Source organism: Salvia miltiorrhiza, chromosome 4, assembly GCF_028751815.1.
Source record: "Salvia miltiorrhiza cultivar Shanhuang (shh) chromosome 4, IMPLAD_Smil_shh, whole genome shotgun sequence".
NCBI classification, from domain to species: Eukaryota; Viridiplantae; Streptophyta; class Magnoliopsida; order Lamiales; family Lamiaceae; genus Salvia; species Salvia miltiorrhiza.
The window spans coordinates 11,460,859-11,481,601 of NC_080390.1; the positions used below are offsets into that span (position 1 = coordinate 11,460,859).

The following is a 20,743-nucleotide window of genomic DNA, read 5'->3' on the forward strand; positions in this document are numbered from 1 at the left end:
GCGGCTTACGATAGCATCCCTCTGCTCTGGTGACAACATGATCCCTCTGCGCGGAGCATGGAAGACCCTGGGGGTGCAACCAACTTTCGCGGCTTACGATAGCATCCCTCTGCGCGGAGCATGGAAGACCCTGGGGGTGCAACCAACTTTCGCGGCTTACGATAGCATCCCTCTGCCTTTCTCTTGACTTGCTGAGAAGTAATTTTGAATTTGTAAATTGGGGGCTACGGGTATACACCCTACTCCCCCCTCTGGTGACATGTGCAATGCCTCTGCATGAACATGTTAAGTAAAATATGCAATTTGAAAAAACGATAATGAAAAATACATGAGACAACACCGGGAAATTCCATAGAACCACGTATCCAATTTTATTGATATCATGGCCCCGAACCTCGTTAAAACCCCTGTGGGGAAAAAGAGTATTCGGTCTACAATTTCATCATTCCTGCTGAGTAGCAGTTATACATAGAACTTTTTGAGAGTGTTGATATTCCATGGCCTGGGGAGAGCTCTACCGTCTGGATCCGACAATGTGTATGCTCCACCACCCAAGACCTCTGTGATGATGAACGGGCATTCCCAATTGGCTTCGAACTTGCCCACTGCCTTTAATGCATCAGCTCGTTTAAGGACCAGGTCGCCTTTGGATAATTTCCTCGCTCTGACCCTCTTGTCATATCCTGCCTTGATGATGCTCTTGCATTTTGCTGCTCTGACCCAGGCCTCATCCCTTTGTGCTTCCACCAAATCCAGCTCTGCTCGACGGAGTTCAGCATTGTGCTCAGTGTTGTAGGTTGTAATCCGATATGACTCCAACCTTGGCTCCGCTGGTATCACCGCGTTAGATCCATACACCAGAGTGAATGGTGCTTCGCCAGTGGCTGTCTTTGGGCTAGTGCGGTAAGCCCAAAGTACAGTGTCCAACTCCTCGACCCACTTGCCTCTGCTTTGATTCAGCCTCTTCTTAATCCCATCGCATATTGTCCTGTTAGCCAGCTCCACTTGACCGTTCGCTTGTGGATGAGCCACCGAGACGAATCGTTGGGTGATGTCCATCCGGTCACAGAAATCCGCGATTCGCTGCCCTGTAAACTGGGTTCCATTGTCCGACACAATGATCCTTGGGACTCCAAATCTGCAACATATATTTCGCCAAATGAAGCGCTCCACAGTCACCTCGTCGATTTTCCCCACGGCCTCAGCCTCGACCCACTTAGAGAAGTAGTCCACCGCTACAAGGAGAAAGCATTTGCCCCCTGGTGCTGTGGGCAGTTTCCCGACTATGTTGATGCCTGTCGCAGCCCGAAATCCCTACACTAGTGATAGTGGGGTACGAGTATCGATACGACTATTTTTAAAGAATAAAGGAATAGAAGAGTAGGTCGAACATCAAGCGGAAGCTCACATCAAAGCATGCTAAGAAAAATATTATTAATTGAACCCAAGGGTAAAATCGTCAATGTCATTGTAACTTTTTAATTATCAGGAATTTCACGAACAAAAACAAAACAGGTATAGCTTATTTTTCATAAGGAAACATAATATGCAGAGTATCGCAGCAAAAGGCGAACCAGTTACATGTATGGAGACACATAACCGTGAGTATATTACTTGATTCATATTTAAAGTAACTTCACATCAAGACTTTATCGATAAAAAGGAAATACGATAAAGTAAATACGTCATCTAACGATCCCCCACCAGCACCAGACCAATCTCACTCCTCGCTTAGCCTGCACATTTAGAAATACATGCAGGGCGTGAGTATATAATACTCCGTGGGCAAATGCCGAAAAACAAGAAAGGCGCTCTTAGAGCTATAAGTTTGAAGCTTGCCACATCTCAGCAATACACAGAAATAAGTTAGTATCAATGAATCTGTGCATGCAGTTTTCATAATCAACATCATAAATAAGTAACTGCGCAGTTTAAACATTCATCATGTATGTACCACATCCACTACTCATCATCAAAGGTACTGAGAAGTAGGCCTCCCTCTCAAGTACCGTGACCGGCCGACCCGAAGACGGCTCACAGTCACCTCTGTGCACAAAATCCCGCTTGTGGCAGGACCGAATTCGTCTCATCAGTAGAGGGTAACACACAAGCTCAACATCGAAAATTGGCAAGTCAAACAGTTCTCAAACATCATTTATCTCAAAGCATTTGATAAGTTCTTAACATCATTACATCATTTTAGAAAGCTCATATGATAAACATATACTCAAAATATTGCCCACCTGAAGACCTTACTCAAAAACTCCCGTCAAAGTGGAGTTACTTACTTCCTTGCTCTGCTCGTGTCTTCAGGGATCATCGTCATCATCGAAGGTTCATGTCATAAAATGAATCCCGATTAGAAACTCAACGACAAAAACTCATGCCTCAACTCATGCTCTATATTATATTCTATCTCCTTAACCAACTCTACATAAACTCTTCACTCATTTCAAATCCTTAAGTCCAAGGATAGGTTTCAAGAAAATCATGGTTCTAAGTCTCGGTTCATCTCTCATATAAGACTCGTCTAATCTCATTCAAACACTTAGGCAACACAATCACATAAGGCACATAAGAAAATACCATCAAACATCATCAAGACATGTTCTGTTTTTACACAGACTCGACTTCAAACTTTAACACGTTCTGACTCCGACATCCCCTGGACTCCAGACTCATACCAAAAGAAAGGTCTTTGAGTCTAGTTTCATTTAAAAAAAAGTAGAGTCAGAAACTCCAAGTGGTTTGGGAGATATGGCGTTTTTACCACGGTCTACCATATTCGGCAGTTTTGAGCAATCGAAAAGTTTGATTTTTCCAAAATAGTAAACGTTGTCAAACTGCGCTCAAATTTGGTGGATATCTAGCCCATACAGTAAGGTTGATACCATAAAAATTTGGAAAGCTAGATCACACAGGAAGTCACTGAAATGAATGACTTTGTCCCCTGTTCTCTGAAATTCTCGGCAGAAATGTGCAGATTTGGTTTTGCATTTTATAAAAATAGTAAATCAAGTCCAAATGACTTGAAAGTTTACAGAGGTGCTCAAGACTCATGTAGGGACATTCTGTAAAATTTTCAAAGCTTTTTGACATCGACAAACCGTCGATCACAGTAGGTCAGTAGCCTACGAAAAATCATCAAAAACTCATCTCAAACTCTTAAATGCTCAAATTAACATTCCTTCAAGGAAAACCAATCAAAGCTCAATTTAAACACATATAACACTCAAAAACATTCAAAAACATTAAAATACTCATCATACTCAAATTAACTCTCCTCTTTTACATCTTAACTCAAATCTCAAGGGAAACGTTTCAACAACGTATCAAGTAAATCCTCTTCTCAATTTCATGCTTAAAACACTCAATCATTCAAAATGACCTCATACTTCATATAACTCATTTTTCACATATATTTCCCTTTTTATCATGTAAACTAACTCTAGTGAAAAACTCATATATCAACATAAAATTCTCAACAAAAGCATGACATCTTTCACATAATGGTCATAGATCAAAATAGACCACATTTTATCAATCATCGACTTCTTAAAAATATGAAAACTCAAAAATTCTCATAAACCATCTCAAGTCAAATTTTTACTTAGTTAACAATAGACTTAATCATACATAATAAAACACTAATATCATGCTCAAAAACATATATTTTAAGCCAAAACACTTAATAGACATATATACAAGAAAGTCCCAATTTTTATTAAACTAAACTCTAAGAAATTTTATAAACTCACATGGATCTTTAATCTCATCATATATCTATCAATTTTAGTCATATAAACTCACATAATTATACCATCAATTTACATATAAGGGCATATATATACACATAACCCAAATTTTTGTAAACTAACTCATATCAAAATCATCATTTGACATCATATACTCAATTTAATCCATCAATCATCATCATATACATCTCATGGACTCATATTCATCATCAATTCATCACCTTGATCATCAACTCAAAAAAATTCCAAATTGGGGTAAACTAACTCAACCAAATTTTTACATCACAAAGCATAGCTTTTCAAAACACACACAAATCATTACCAAACATCACATAGATCATTTTTCTCACCTCAATTCAAGGAAAGAAAAAGAAAAATTTTTGAAGGGTAGAACACCCAAATTTTCGAAAATTATGAAGAAAAAGGGAGGGGGTGATTTCTTGCTCCAATCCTTCAAGTATACTCATATATATCATCATACAAGTCTAATCTATAAATATAGAGATTACTTACTCAAGTTCTTCACCAAAACTCAAACTTTCTCTCTCTAGTCTTGAAGCCTTCCTTCAAGGATTCTCTTGAATTCAAGTTAATAGGATGTGTTTATGGAGGATTTAAGTAGTGATTTATGTGTTTGGCATACTTGGGTGAAGCTTCGAAGGTTTCATCAATGGAGGAAAAATGGTGGAAGTGAAGTGAGAGATGAGGGAGAGGGAGAGAGATCGAAAATGGGGTGGAGAAGAGAGAGGAAAATCCTTTGCAAGATATAGAAGGATTTGGCTAATCTTTGGAAAGATTTGTGAATCTTAGAGAATATTTGGCATTAATGCCTTGATCTCTCTCTCTCTAAATCTCTACACTCTCTTAATCTCTACTCTCTAAATCTCTACTCTCTCAATTCTATACTTAGCAAAATTTAGGCATATAACATATGGTATGGGAAATTAAAATAAAGTGTGAGAAAGGTGATCAAAATAATAATTATAGCACTCATATTAGTGCACTCACATATATATAATATTCCTCTTCGTAGGAAGAAAAATAATTTAAAAAAATATTATGCTCGGAAAAATTTTCATAAACCGGCATCATTCGATTTCTCGATAAAAATAAACTGCACTTGCTTTGTAAACTTAATAAAAATTCCAAGTGCTAAGGTCTCAAATAAAAATCATAATAACTCGGTCACAATGACACACATCACGAAAATCACATAATCATTCAGTCATGTAAATTCACATAACATCACATCAAAATAGTCGGCAGGCTCAAATAAGCTAGACGTCTCTCTGACCGACTCTATTTATCGAAGATTCTCACTCTTTCTTCCTCGACTCTATTTCCAACTCAGTATTCCTATTTTTCTTAATAGGACAGTCAATCTCTAATAAATCAGTATCCGGTAACTCTATTCCCGGTAGTTGGAAATAAAATAAAATCTCAGCTTAAAATCAATCAGCATCTCTATCTCAACTCATTTCTCAAATCTCATCACTCTAATTCCATCATCGGTTTATTCACTCGTATCTCTATTTAAAAGACAATCCGTCTTATCTGCTCATAAAAAAAAATAGTCTCGTAATTCGACATCTCGGTACTCTTATTAGTGTTAAGACACTATCTCACAACATGAGGAAAAGTACGGGGTGCTACATCCTACCCCCCTTAAAAAAAATTTCGTCCCGAAATTTGAGTCATTCTTCTTCGGGAAAAAGCTCTGGGTACTTCTCTTTCATCTTCTCTTCAACTTCCCATGTTGATTCTTCTTGACTATAATATCTCCATTGGATTTTCATCAAAGGAATCGATTTGTCCCTCAATTATTGAATCTTCCAGTCCAGCATAGCATCAGGTCTATCTCTTCGTAACTCAAAACTGGTTCCAGGGACACTTCTTCTTGATAGATGACGTGTTTTGGATCAAACACGAACTTTCTCAATTGAGAAACATGGAAAACGTCATGGACGTTCGCGAAGCTCAGAGGCAACGCTAGTTTATAGGCTACACGGCCTACTTACTCTAATACATCATAAGGTCCTATATATCTCGGTTTGAGTTCTTGTTAACTCGAAAATAACATGCTCCCCGAGATAGGGAAAAACTCACATAATCATCGTTTCTATCATTAACAGAATCTATTCACAATTACTCAATTGTTGAGTTTTCTTTTCTCGATTTTGCTAATCGATGCCATAATTCATGGCTAAGTGGTCTCACTTCTATTGTGGAAGTCTCTAATAGGTATAATTGTATAAGGTTGCCAAAGTGGCGCCTTCACGTGTTAACACGTTAAACATCCTTCTACGAAAGATGCCCTTTCTCGCTTCTTATTCTCCTATCAAAGTGTCGTTTCAGTCTTGGCATATCTTTATACTGCCCGCATGTGTGGTGTAAGGGGTGTCATGAGCTTCGCTCATAATCTCATTCCTCAACTCTTCTTTATCGGGTATACACACTCTCTTTTAAACAAAAAGGCATTATCTGACATCTCTTCATAATTCTCTACTTTTTCGGTTCGAATCTTTATTCGCAAACTTTCCATCTTCTCATCCACTCTCTAGGCTGTGACCAGTCTCGATCGTAGGTCAGGGGTAACGTTCAGCGCAGAAATTATTATTTCTGTCGTTTGTGGTGGTATTACTACCTCCAAATTCATCTTCTCGAATTCCTCGATTAGGTTCTCTTCTCGAGTAAGGAGAAATTCTAACTCTCCCTGATTCTTTCTGCTCAACGCGTCAATTACTACGTTAGCCTTCCCAGGGTGATAATTTATTCCACAATCGTAGTCCTTCATCAACTCTAGCCATCTTCTTCGTCGTATGTTCAAATCTTTTTGCTCAAAGAAATATTTGAGACTCTCATGATCGGTGTACATCTCACACCGTACTCCGTAGGAATGGTGTCTCCAGATCTTCAAAGCATGCACTACGGCTGCTAATTCTAAATCATGCGTCGGATAACTCATCTCGTGTGGTCTCAGCTGTTGCGAAGCATACGCTATAACTCTTCACTCTTGCATCAGTGCACATCTTGGATCATTTCTCGATGCATCAGTATAAACTACATACTCTTGATCCGCTTTTGGAATAGCTAACACTGGGCTATTGTGAGCCTCTTTTTCAGCTCTTGAAAACTTCGCTTACATTCGTCCGTCTGACGGACTTGACTTCTTTCTTTAGCAGGTGCGTCAATGGCTTAGCGATTTCTGAAAAGCCCTCAATAAAACGTCGATAATACCCTGTTAATCTCAGAAAACTGCGAATCTCGTGCGGTGTGGTTGGCAATCTCTGCTCCTGTACCGCTTGGACTTTCGCTGGGTCCACTTTAATTCCTCTCGCAGAAACAATATGGCCGAGAAAATTGACTTCTTCAGGCCAGAACTTTCATTTGCTAACCTCGCTTAAAGCTTTTCAGCTCGTAATTTTTCCAATACGATTCTCAAATGCTCTTCGTGTTCTCGTTTACTCTTCGAGTAAATCAGGATATCGTCTATGAAGACTAACACGAACTTGTCTAGGTACTCGCGAAAAACGCGGTTCATGTGATCCATGAACACTGTCGGGGCGTTCGTCAAACTGAAAGACATATCTTCCAAACATCTTTGAGTTTATAGTAATGCCATAATGCATACGCGATGCCGTCTTCGGAAATATCTTCCGATCGTATCTTTAGCTGATGGTATCCCGTTCTCAAGTTAATTTTTGAAAAAGTGCTCGCTCCTTGTAGTCGATCGAACAGATCATCGATCCAGGGTAACGGATACTTACTCTTTAACGTCACTTTATTCAGCTCTCGATAATCGATACACAGCCTCAAGTCTCCATTCTTCTTTTAACAAAAGAACTGGTGCTCCCCATGAGGAAACACTGGGTCGAATGAAACCCATATCTAGAAGTTCTTGTAGTTGCAGCTTCAACTCTTGCAACTCAGCGGGGTCATTCTATACGTTGCTCTCGACGTGGGTACAGCGCTAGGCTCTAAATCGATCGTAAACTCAAGCTTTCGGCCTAGGGTAATCCCGGTAGAGTCTCGGGAAAAACGTCTTTATGCTCTCGTACAACTGACACATCATCCACGTTTATCTTAGATTCGTCTCTCTGGTTCAGATATACAACGTACGCGGTTGTATCTTTTCTTCGCAAGAGATTTCTTGCTTGTAGTGCCGAGATGATCGGCGTCTTCTTCCATTTTCTCTCAATACCAATGAAGGAAATTGGTTCTCGGCCAAATGGCTGAAAATATATTCGTCTCTCCGTGCATTGTATCTTCGCACGATTTTCTTCTAACCAGTCCATTCCTCACATTTATATCCAAGTATCACATATGCATCAGTCTCAGATTTCTAATCTCGAGCTTAATCGATTGTAACTTAAATTCTAAGTTAGGGCATACGGATAAAACCGTAATAATTATGTCTATGGGTATGGCTACTCTTTAGAGGTTGTGGAACAGTCTCTACGTTCAGTGTCGAACAAACTACTACAGGCATACCCTTCGACTTGCCTACCTGTCACGATTCCTCGATTCTTGTCCGGTGCTTTCTACTCAAGCGCGAACAGTCTCTGATGATGCGGTTGATTTGCCTGCGGGGCTGGTAGTTGTCTTTTTGATCGTTGTGGTCGATAGGCTGGTTGTTATCGCTGTGGTAGAGGTGGCGGTAGGATTCCTTTCATCGTCTTGAGTTGCGGCCGAAACTGACTCGGTCGTCATCCGCTTCCACTTTGCTGGCGATTCGAACACTGTTTCGAGTAGTGCCCGACCCTTCCGCAGGTGTAACAGCTATTCTGTCTCATCTTGCATTCTCTCAGATGTAATTTATTTCTCTTTGACAAGGCGATAACCCTCGCGGTCCTTGAAAGTTTACTGCTTCTGGGGCAGTTGGGCCAACATAAGGCTGTTTGTCTCAGTTCTGATATTGTGGTGGCGCATTCTGACTCTGCCACGGCTTTTTGGGGTCTTGACTTCGGTCGTCCCATTTTCTCTTTTCTTCTTGCCCGCATCCAGGAAAGGATGGATTGCACATTTTCGTACTCAAATTCGTTCGGGGTGCTGAAGCTTATATCACGTTCTTTGGCTGTATGGCCAGTTCTATATCAAACGCTCTATTTAATGCTTCAGTACACATAACCGCATTCTGACTCGTTACATCGTCTCATACCTCTTGTCTCAAACCTGATCGAAACAAAACTGACATCTTCTCATTCATCTCTTCTCGATATGTGGCACACCGATCCAAGTCGCAAAACTGGCGTTCGTATTCAGCTACGGTTTTATTACCTTATCTCATATCATCAACTCTATTTCTTTCTTTGATCGGTTTCTCTTTCTCGGTAAAAGTCTAAGGGAACATATATCAACCTTAGAACTAATTCTCATAACTCACGAATCATAAGACTCTTACTCAATATCATACTATTTTCTCAATTCTCATAACTCATCGTCAAAGACATATTTCATGTCTATCTATGCAACATCAGCTCAAAACTCTACTCAAGCATAGAGACTCTCTGGTCATCGTCATATAGACATATAAGAAAATTTTCTCTTTCGAGAACTCTTACTAATTGCGGGGCGTAACGAAAATAAAACATCCCCTATTATTACGACGATGCTACATCTATACTAGTCGTCATCCCAGTCTACTATCGTGGAAAACATTATCTGCTCTAACCCATCATCTCGATCTTCTTGAACCTGCTATTGCCTATTCTGGCTTAGCATCACTTCTTCTCGTCCTCGAATTTGTTAGCTTATTGCATACTTGGCTAACATAAGAGAATCCATAATCGAAAAGTTATGCTCGTCCCGTAATAATTATATTCTATGGCTGCTCCCATATATCGTGTTTCTTCCAAACACTCTTATTGTTATACCATCCTAGTTACCTAGACATTCCTAGTTCTTGTCGGATGTGGTAGGGTAATAGGATGTGATGAATAAAAATGCTTGATTTTGAACAAGACGAGCTCAAGTAATGGAATGATTCCATAATAGCCAGTGCTATTTCAAGGATAATGAAGAAGTTACAATCAAGGCAAGATCAAAAGCTAGAACAAAATCTAGAACAAAAACTGAGATATGATATGATAGAAATAAATCAATACTGAAGATAGAAACAATCCACTAAGTGGAAAATGAATAAATTGTCCACTGTTAAGCAAGGGGTAAGGATTTCCAACACAAACGGCTCAGGCTCAAACACAGTGGATCTGGAAAAATTTTCTCATTAGGAAATAGTTCATCTCCTGTTGGAGTTCAAATGGATGCAGAAAAATTTAAATACGACCAAGCGGGATAGGGACTCAATAAGTCTACTCTCATGATTACTCTAGCGATGAAACGCGCGGTCCCGGTGAAAGTACCTCTATTTCAAAGTACTATTGGTCAATAGTATCTATGCATCCCATGAAGTCTCCATAACACGTTCGTCCTATTAAGGTCGTGTCCCTAAATCGCGATGAAAACTCTAACTCTCGTCGTATTATCTCAACGGTTGGTTTCTCTGTTCCTTTTTTTTTCATCTTCTTCATCTTCTTCTCGGTTTATGCTTGGTTCCCTCTTCTTTTCGGAGGTATACTACAAAAGGAAAAAGAGTTATATAACTATCGATCTCTAAACTAACCGTTCGTCTTTACAAAATACAAATCCTCGTTTCTTATTTCACTTCTATATCTCATTTGTGATCTCAAAGTTCTCAAAACTCTCATCCAGTCTATTTCTCGTCTATCATCGTTCGAAATTCTCATCAATCTCTATTTCTCATTTTTCATCATGCATCAGCATCATCATCATTCTCAAAGCTTTGCTAAAGATAGTGAAACTCACTAATCATAAACATCTCTTGTATATATCTATATATGGAAAATTGCCTCTCTATCGAGGTCTTTTACAAAAGTGAAGTCTTATGCACAAAAGTCCTAACTCCAAAATGATGCTCTGGCTATACAAGCATCATACATACTAAGCATATATAGATCTAGGCTATACACACATACACACTATACTATGCTTCTCTACCTATATATATATATAACAACTATGCACCTATACATATATACGCGTCTACAAGACATACGTAATCACTAGGCATCATCTCTCGAGATCCAGCTCGTCGCCTCAATCAATACGGGCTGTCATAATCTGACTCATCCACTATCGGAGTATAGACAGGTGTCTCAGGAATAGGTATCCACGTATCAACTCCATCGGCAGTAGTCTGACGCTGCAGTGGCTGAGTCCAACCATAGCCGACCGTCATCTCTGGAGTCTCCTCCTCGGGGTCCTCCTCATCACTATCGGAGCGTGCCGGCCGAGATCCTCCCTCCTGAGCGTCTCGGTACGATGAATATAGAATCGGGTGCATGTACGTCTGGAAGGCCAAAGTGCCAAGCTCAGGCAACGGGGCAACCCTCGGATATGGATCGGAAGGAACATGCTGCGTCTCAGACTCAGTAGAATCAATCGGCTGTGTCAACTCAACAGGTGGCAATGGCAACGGTGTCGTCGCCGGTGTCAACTCCCAAGGCGGGAAATCAGCACTGGGAGAAGGAATAAGTGATACAAACGCAAACGGATCACGCTCAATCCCAGGTGAGTACGGCTCGAAAACCATCGGCTCTGGATCATCAGACTCGAGAGAAACTGAAATCGGATCAGCTGGGGGTAGAGGTGCCATCAGAATCGGCTCCTCGAGAGGTGGAGGCACAACAACTAGCTCCCTTCCCTGGGCTGGTCCCTCAAGCTCTCCATACGGCGGTGAAGGCGGATCGCCATGAGCAAAATAACGGTGGCTCAGCGTCGCGATGAAGCCACTAAGGTCTCCGTACCTGATGCCCTCCAACCAGGTAGTATCTACGTACTGGGGCACTAAAGATGTCGCCCAGTCTCGCCACAAAAGTGGCAGTAGTGGAATCAAAAGCGTAATGGCCTCCGCGCCATCGATCCCATAGGGAATAGCCCTCCTCCATCGTCGGTGATAGTGGGCCAGAAGTTCACCCAAGGTGTCATCCTCGTCCGGGATATACTCCCTGAACCATCGCTGCATCGCTGTCTCGATATGACTCGGCATCCTGTAATATAAAACATCATATCCATTAGAAAATGGATGACGAAACTTACTTGGTACATCTCAATCAACAACATACTCGTCCTCGTTTGGTACGGTGGGGCATCGGCTATATTAGCCTCAACATTCCTCCTCATATTCCACATCAACTGCCTCATATCAGATTCCATCATCTCAAATAATTCCATCATCAAAACAATTCATAACTCATTAGTAACCCAAACTCAGCTTTTAACAGAAAAGCAATAAGAAACAACATCAACCTCTTACCTCGTTAAGCCGGAGGAGATGGGGTGCTGGGGTTTCGTTTCAAACTGACTCCCTCAAACTAGCCTAAGAATTCAAATTAGACTAGTACTCAAGTTAAAAAGATACCCGTAAACAAAGGTTCAACTCAGTCAAGCAATAGACTCAGAGCAGATGACCTGCTCTGATACCACCCTGTCGCAGCCCGAAATCCCTACACTAGTGATAGTGGGGTACGAGTATCGATACGACTATTTTTAAAGAATAAAGGAATAGAAGAGTAGGTCGAACATCAAGCGGAAGCTCACATCAAAGCATGCTAAGAAAAATATTATTAATTGAACCCAAGGGTAAAATCGTCAATGTCATTGTAACTTTTTAATTATCAGGAATTTCACGAACAAAAACAAAACAGGTATAGCTTATTTTTCATAAGGAAACATAATATGCAGAGTATCGCAGCAAAAGGCGAACCAGTTACATGTATGGAGACACATAACCGTGAGTATATTACTTGATTCATATTTAAAGTAACTTCACATCAAGACTTTATCGATAAAAAGGAAATACGATAAAGTAAATACGTCATCTAACGATCCCCCACCAGCACCAGACCAATCTCACTCCTCGCTTAGCCTGCACATTTAGAAATACATGCAGGGCGTGAGTATATAATACTCCGTGGGCAAATGCCAAAAAACAAGAAAGGCGCTCTTAGAGCTATAAGTTTGAAGCTTGCCACATCTCAGCAATACACAGAAATAAGTTAGTATCAATGAATCTGTGCATGCAGTTTTCATAATCAACATCATAAATAAGTAACTGCGCAGTTTAAACATTCATCATGTATGTACCACATCCACTACTCATCATCAAAGGTACTGAGAAGTAGGCCTCCCTCTCAAGTACCGTGACCGGCCGACCCGAAGACGGCTCACAGTCACCTCTGTGCACAAAATCCCGCTTGTGGCAGGACCGAATTCGTCTCATCAGTAGAGGGTAACACACAAGCTCAACATCAAAAATTGGCAAGTCAAACAGTTCTCAAACATCATTTATCTCAAAGCATTTGATAAGTTCTTAACATCATTACATCATTTTAGAAAGCTCATATGATAAACATATACTCAAAATATTGCCCACCTGAAGACCTTACTCAAAAACTCCCGTCAAAGTGGAGTTACTTACTTCCTTGCTCTGCTCGTGTCTTCAGGGATCATCGTCATCATCGAAGGTTCATGTCATAAAATGAATCCCGATTAGAAACTCAACGACAAAAACTCATGCCTCAACTCATGCTCTATATTATATTCTATCTCCTTAACCAACTCTACATAAACTCTTCACTCATTTCAAATCCTTAAGTCCAAGGATAGGTTTCAAGAAAATCATGGTTCTAAGTCTCGGTTCATCTCTCATATAAGACTCGTCTAATCTCATTCAAACACTTAGGCAACACAATCACATAAGGCACATAAGAAAATACCATCAAACATCATCAAGACATGTTCTGTGTTTACACAGACTCGACTTCAAACTTTAACACGTTCTGCCTCCGACATCCCCTGGACTCCAGACTCATACCAAAAGAAAGGTCTTTGAGTCTAGTTTCATTTAAAAAAAAGTAGAGTCAGAAACTCCAAGTGGTTTGGGAGATATGGCGTTTTTACCACGGTCTACCATATTCGGCAGTTTTGAGCAATCGAAAAGTTTGATTTTTCAAAAATAGTAAACGTTGTCAAACTGCGCTCAAATTTGGTGGATATCTAGCCCATACAGTAAGGTTGATACCATAAAAATTTGGAAAGCTAGATCACACAGGAAGTCACTGAAATGAATGACTTTGTCCCCTGTTCTCTGAAATTCTCGGCAGAAATGTGCAGATTTGGTTTTGCATTTTATAAAAATAGTAAATCAAGTCCAAATGACTTGAAATTTTACAGAGGTGCTCAAGACTCATGTAGGGACATTCTGTAAAATTTTCAAAGCTTTTTGACATCGACAAACCGTCGATCACAGTAGGTCAGTAGCCTACGAAAAATCATCAAAAACTCATCTCAAACTCTTAAATGCTCAAATTAACATTCCTTCAAGGAAAACCAATCAAAGCTCAATTTAAACACATATAACACTCAAAAACATTCAAAAACATTAAAATACTCATCATACTCAAATTAACTCTCCTCTTTTACATCTTAACTCAAATCTCAAGGGAAACGTTTCAACAACGTATCAAGTAAATCCTCTTCTCAATTTCATGCTTAAAACACTCAATCATTCAAAATGACCTCATACTTCATATAACTCATTTTTCACATATATTTCCCTTTTTATCATGTAAACTAACTCTAGTGAAAAACTCATATATCAACATAAAATTCTCAACAAAAGCATGACATCTTTCACATAATGGTCATAGATCAAAATAGACCACATTTTATCAATCATCGACTTCTTAAAAATATGAAAACTCAAAAATTCTCATAAACCATCTCAAGTCAAATTTTTACTTAGTTAACAATAGACTTAATCATACATAATAAAACACTAATATCATGCTCAAAAACATATATTTTAAGCCAAAACACTTAATAGACATATATACAAGAAAGTCCCAATTTTTATTAAACTAAACTCTAAGAAATTTTATAAACTCACATGGATCTTTAATCTCATCATATATCTATCAATTTTAGTCATATAAACTCACATAATTATACCATCAATTTACATATAAGGGCATATATATACACATAACCCAAATTTTTGTAAACTAACTCATATCAAAATCATCATTTGACATCATATACTCAATTTAATCCATCAATCATCATCATATACATCTCATGGACTCATATTCATCATCAATTCATCACCTTGATCATCAACTCAAAAAAATTCCAAATTGGGGTAAACTAACTCAACCAAATTTTTACATCACAAAGCATAGCTTTTCAAAACACACACAAATCATTACCAAACATCACATAGATCATTTTTCTCACCTCAATTCAAGGAAAGAAAAAGAAAAATTTTTGAAGGGTAGAACACCCAAATTTTCGAAAATTATGAAGAAAAAGGGAGGGGGTGATTTCTTGCTCCAATCCTTCAAGTATACTCATATATATCATCATACAAGTCTAATCTATAAATATAGAGATTACTTACTCAAGTTCTTCACCAAAACTCAAACTTTCTCTCTCTAGTCTTGAAGCCTTCCTTCAAGGATTCTCTTGAATTCAAGTTAATAGGATGTGTTTATGGAGGATTTAAGTAGTGATTTATGTGTTTGGCATACTTGGGTGAAGCTTCGAAGGTTTCATCAATGGAGGAAAAATGGTGGAAGTGAAGTGAGAGATGAGGGAGAGGGAGAGAGATCGAAAATGGGGTGGAGAAGAGAGAGGAAAATCCTTTGCAAGATATAGAAGGATTTGGCTAATCTTTGGAAAGATTTGTGAATCTTAGAGAATATTTGGCATTAATGCCTTGATCTCTCTCTCTCTAAATCTCTACACTCTCTTAATCTCTACTCTCTAAATCTCTACTCTCTCAATTCTATACTTAGCAAAATTTAGGCATATAACATATGGTATGGGAAATTAAAATAAAGTGTGAGAAAGGTGATCAAAATAATAATTATAGCACTCATATTAGTGCACTCACATATATATAATATTCCTCTTCGTAGGAAGAAAAATAATTTAAAAAAATATTATGCTCGGAAAAATTTTCATAAACCGGCATCATTCGATTTCTCGATAAAAATAAACTGCACTTGCTTTGTAAACTTAATAAAAATTCCAAGTGCTAAGGTCTCAAATAAAAATCATAATAACTCGGTCACAGTGACACACATCACGAAAATCACATAATCATTCAGTCATGTAAATTCACATAACATCACATCAAAATAGTCGGCAGGCTCAAATAAGCTAGACGTCTCTCTGACCGACTCTATTTATCGAAGATTCTCACTCTTTCTTCCTCGACTCTATTTCCAACTCAGTATTCCTATTTTTCTTAATAGGACAGTCAATCTCTAATAAATCAGTATCCGGTAACTCTATTCCCGGTAGTTGGAAATAAAATAAAATCTCAGCTTAAAATCAATCAGCATCTCTATCTCAACTCATTTCTCAAATCTCATCACTCTAATTCCATCATCGGTTTATTCACTCGTATCTCTATTTAAAAGACAATCCGTCTTATCTGCTCATAAAAAAAAAATAGTCTCGTAATTCGACATCTCGGTACTCTTATTAGTGTTAAGACACTATCTCACAACATGAGGAAAAGTACGGGGTGCTACAATGCCCCACTTGTCGAATGGGCATGCAGCGTACATAACGCCCATAGTTTCTCCTGGAGTGTTGATTCTCCCGGCATGTCTCTGGCAAGCCTCACACTTGCGGACGAATTCCCTGGCCTCTTTGTTGATGTTAGGCCAATAAAACCCTGCCCGAATGATTTTGCGTACGAGATCCCGGAATCCCGTGTGACCACCACAGCAACCTGCATGAATTTCTTTCAAAGCAAAGTTAGCCTCCTCTGGAGATAAGCATTTTAACAAAGGTTGGGTGAAAGATCGTTTGTAGAGTTGATCATTGATTAAACAGTAATTCTCGTAGCGAGCCCTCTGATTGGATTCTCTGTTCAGCCGCTCCCCTGTCTTAAGAAAGTGTATAATTGGAGCCCGCCAGTCGTCCCTGATTTCCACTAAGAAAACCTGTGAAGTCCCCATTTCTCTGGTATCACAAAGTAAAATGATCTCATCATTCCACGTTTGTTCCACCGTGCTGGCCATGCGCGCCAATAAATCCGCTTTTGTGTTCTCGTCTCGAGAAATCTGTTCGATTTTAAACTCCATGAACTTTTGTTTCATCTCGCTGATTTTGCAATGGTACGCCTTCATCCGCTGATCCTTGACATTATAAGCCCCTGACAATTGTTGAGCTACTAACTGGGAGTCCGTCTTGATGATGACACATTCAACCTTGTGTTCCGACAGAATATGCGCCCCTCTGACCACAGCCTCATACTCAGCCTCATTGTTGGCTAGCCGGCAGGTGAATTTGATGGCGAATTGATATGTCCCATAACCTGGTGAAGTAATGTACACCCCAATTCCACATCCCTCCTTTGTTACTGACCCATCCACGAAAGCAACCCAAAACTCTGGCATAGGACGGCGAGTTGTTTCCTGTATGAAATCCGCTAAAGCTTGTGCTTTAATTGCCGTTCTCGGCTCATACTCCACGTCATACTCCCCCAACTCCACGGCCCACTTGACCATTCTTCCCGACAAATCCGGTCGCCCCAACACTTGTCTAAAAGGTAGAGCAATGCGCACCACTACCCGATGTGATAAAAAATAGGGTCTCAATTTTCTTGCCGTGACCATGACCGCCAGAGCAGCCTTCTCGATTTCTGTGTAATTCAACTCAGGACCCTGGATGATTCGGCTGACGAAGTAGATGGGTTTTTGGTGACTTCCCTCCTCTTTGATAAGCACAGAGCTGATTGCGTCCTCCCCCACTGCTATGTACAGATACAATGTTTCTCCCGGGACCGGCTTGGTCAGAGTCGGGAGCTTTGCTAGATACACTTTGAGATCCTCAAATGCTGCTCGGCATTCCGCTGTCCATAGGAACTTAGTTCCCTTCCTTAAGATTTTGAAAAATGACATGCTGCGCTCTGCCGACCGTGAGATAAACCTGCTCAGAGTAGTGATGCGCCCGTTCAGAGTCTGCACTTCTTTGATCCCTCTGGGTGGTGTCATTTCCATAATGGCCTTGACCTTTTCCGCGTTGACTTCAATCCCTGCGGGAGTAACCTTGTAGCCCAAGAATTTCCCTGTTGTGACCCCAAAGGTGCATTTCGCTGGATTCAGCATGAGCCGGTGTTTTCTAACAACAGTGAAGATCTCCTCCAGGTCAGAGACATGGTCCTCCGCCCTGATACTCCGAACGAGCATGTCATCCACATACACTGAGATATTCTTAGAGAGCTGTTTCTTGAAGATTTTGTCCATCATTCGCTGATACGTGGCCCCTGCATTTTTCAGGCCAAACGGCATACTCCTCCAGCCATAGACCCCACAACAGACGGCGAAGGCCGTTTTGGCAATGTCTCCTCTATTCATTTTTACCTGGTGATACCCCTGATATGCATCCATCATAGATAGTAAGGCGCATCCCGAAGTGGAATCCACCAGCTGGTCAATCCTCGGTAGAGGATAGTGGTCCTTTGGGCAAGCAGCGTTCAAGTCTCTGAAGTCCACACACATCCTCCAAGTATTTGTTTTCTTTGGTACCATCACAGCATTCGAAATCCATTCTGGATATTGCACCTCCTCAATGTGCCCTACTTCCAACAGCCCTTGGACCTGCTCTCTGATTGCAGCGTCCTTCTCGGCCCCAAAATTCCTCGTTCATTGTTTCACTGGCTTAACTCTAGGATCCACGTTAAGGCAGTGCTCTGCCAGCCCTCTGTCTATTCCCTTTAAATCAGCGGTGCTAAATGCAAACACATCCGCGTTTTTCCGCAGGCAGCTAATGAGCTCTTCTCTGACCTGATCGCTCATAGAAGACCCAATTTTGGTCTGGAAGCCCTCCTTCCCTGGAAATAACTTAATCATGTTGCAAACATCGCTGGTGGAAACCAGTGCGGTCTTTTTTGTGTTGTCCCTGTCTTTCAATAGGCCTGCCATTTCCTGTCGTTCCTCTGCCGGGGCATGTACTTCGCCCACTTTCCCCTTCTTCCGCGTATCCGGTCCCTCTGTTATTCTTTCTCTCTTCTGCCCAGACGAGTGCGATAGCATTTTAACATGGCATTCCTTTGACACCCTCTGATCTCCCCATACTTCTCCCACTCTCCCGTCCCCGAGGGGGAATTTCATTTTGAGGTGAAACATGGATATAACCGCTCTGAAGGCCGTCAGAGCAGGGCGTCCCAGTATTACATTGTAGGAAGGGCTGGGCATATCCACTACCAGGAATCGTGTCATCCTGTTCTTGCAAGCGTCCGCTCTGCCCAGTGTGACTGGCAACTCCACAAAGCCCAAAGGCATGACAATTTCCCCACCAAATCCAAACAGAGGAGAATTTGTTGGCTCGATATTAGCTTCAATTCCCATTTTCTGGAGGCATTCGAGATACAAGATGTTCATTGCACTCCCCGAATCCACGAACATACGATGGACCCGGCACATCGCTATATCCGCCATAAATACCAGTGCATCGTCATGCGGATACATGAGGGTTCTAAGGTCCTCGGCCCCGAAACTGATCGCTGGCTCCCTTTCCGCACTTGTAATTCCCATTACTTGGTTAGGGTAGTACCCTGACTTCACAGCGCGCACAACTTGCTTTTTGGCTCTATTGGACGTTGGCATCCCATTCTCCCCGAAGATCATATGCACCTCCCTCGGGTGTGGGAAAGGAGGTTCCCGTCCCTGCGCTGGCTCCCTTCTGTTGTCACGGTTACCTTCCTGCCGTTGGTCCTGATTATTTCTGTGATCCCTCTGATCCCTATGATCCCTCTGATCCCTCTGATCATTTCCCTGGTTTCGCCTCTGGCCCTCGTTTCCTCTGGCAATGAATTGATCGAGGTTTCCCTGACGCACTAGTAGTTCCAACTGGTGCTTAAGATGCCCATAATATTTGGTATAATGTCCGTAGGTGTTATGGTACTCGCATAGCTTGTTGTTGGGCCCCTCCTGGGGCGGCCCATCCCGGTAAGTTCTTGGTGCCCGAAAAAACGGTTGGCCCATTATCATGTGAAAAATCTCCTCCTGTGGTCTGTTCAGGGGCGTGTACTCAGTGAATCGTGTGACTTCATTCACCGTACGTTGTTGTCGGGGTGGCATTTCTCCCTGGGGTGGCAGTACCCTTGGAGGCAACCCTCTGAATGGTGCCCTGTCCTGATGTCTCTGCCTCTCTGGTGCTTCCTCAGCCCTTTTGGCTTTGTGTTTATCATTTTCCGCTTTTCGGGCCATCCTGGCATCCTCCAACTGTAAGTACCCCGGTAGTCGAGACATGATGTCATCGAAGTCCTTAGCTGGCCTAATTTGTAGTTCGTCAAAGAATAGGCCCGGCTTCAGTCCTCTGACATAAGCGCAATTCTTAATTTGAGATTCCGCCTCAGGCACCTCCAGAGCGGCTAAGTTAAATCTGGCAGTATATTCCCTCAGTGTTTCATTCTGGTCCTATTTGATATCCATTAGAGAAAGGGCTGACTTCCCTACTCTCCGCGAGCTCGCGAACTGCCTCAGAAAACGTGTTTGTAACTCCTCAAACGAGTGGATGGAATTTGGGGCCAGTGTCCCAAACCACAACTGAGCGGGGCCAGTCAGTGTGGTGGAGAAAATCCGGCATTTGATGCCCTCAGTATACATGTGCAAGGTAACCAATCCCTCAAAACGGTTGAGATGTACTTCTGGGTCAGTGGTACCGTCGTAGTCCAGAGAAATGGGTTTATAGCTTCGCGGCAGGGTATCCGCTAGGATGTCATCGGAGAACGGACTGCGATTGTTGATGGGGTGGAACCTTGACGTCTTAGCCCTCTTGTCTTCCTTATCTCTCCCATGTTCCCATCTGTCTCTCGGGGAGTCGTGAGCGTGGGGGCGCTTGTGATCCTTGCGCCCTGGCCTGCCAGAGGAATACTCCAGCTCCCGTTC

At 41.3% G+C, this 20,743-nt stretch overlaps 2 long non-coding RNA genes across 2 annotated transcripts; both read right to left on the reverse strand.

Moving 5' to 3' along the window:
- Positions 1–1,509: 1,509 nt before the first annotated feature.
- LOC131022717 (uncharacterized) lies at positions 1,510–4,522 on the reverse strand. Its single transcript, XR_009101398.1, has 3 exons — positions 4,269–4,522; positions 2,244–2,307; positions 1,510–1,736 (listed from the first exon to the last, which is right to left on the reverse strand). It is a non-coding gene; the product is annotated as an uncharacterized LOC131022717 (long non-coding RNA).
- Positions 4,523–12,475: 7,953 nt separating this feature from the next.
- On the reverse strand, positions 12,476–15,488 carry LOC131022718 (uncharacterized). The gene is made up of 3 exons (XR_009101399.1): positions 15,235–15,488; positions 13,210–13,273; positions 12,476–12,702 (listed from the first exon to the last, which is right to left on the reverse strand). It is a non-coding gene; the product is annotated as an uncharacterized LOC131022718 (long non-coding RNA).
- Between the last annotated feature and the right edge of the window lie 5,255 nt (positions 15,489–20,743).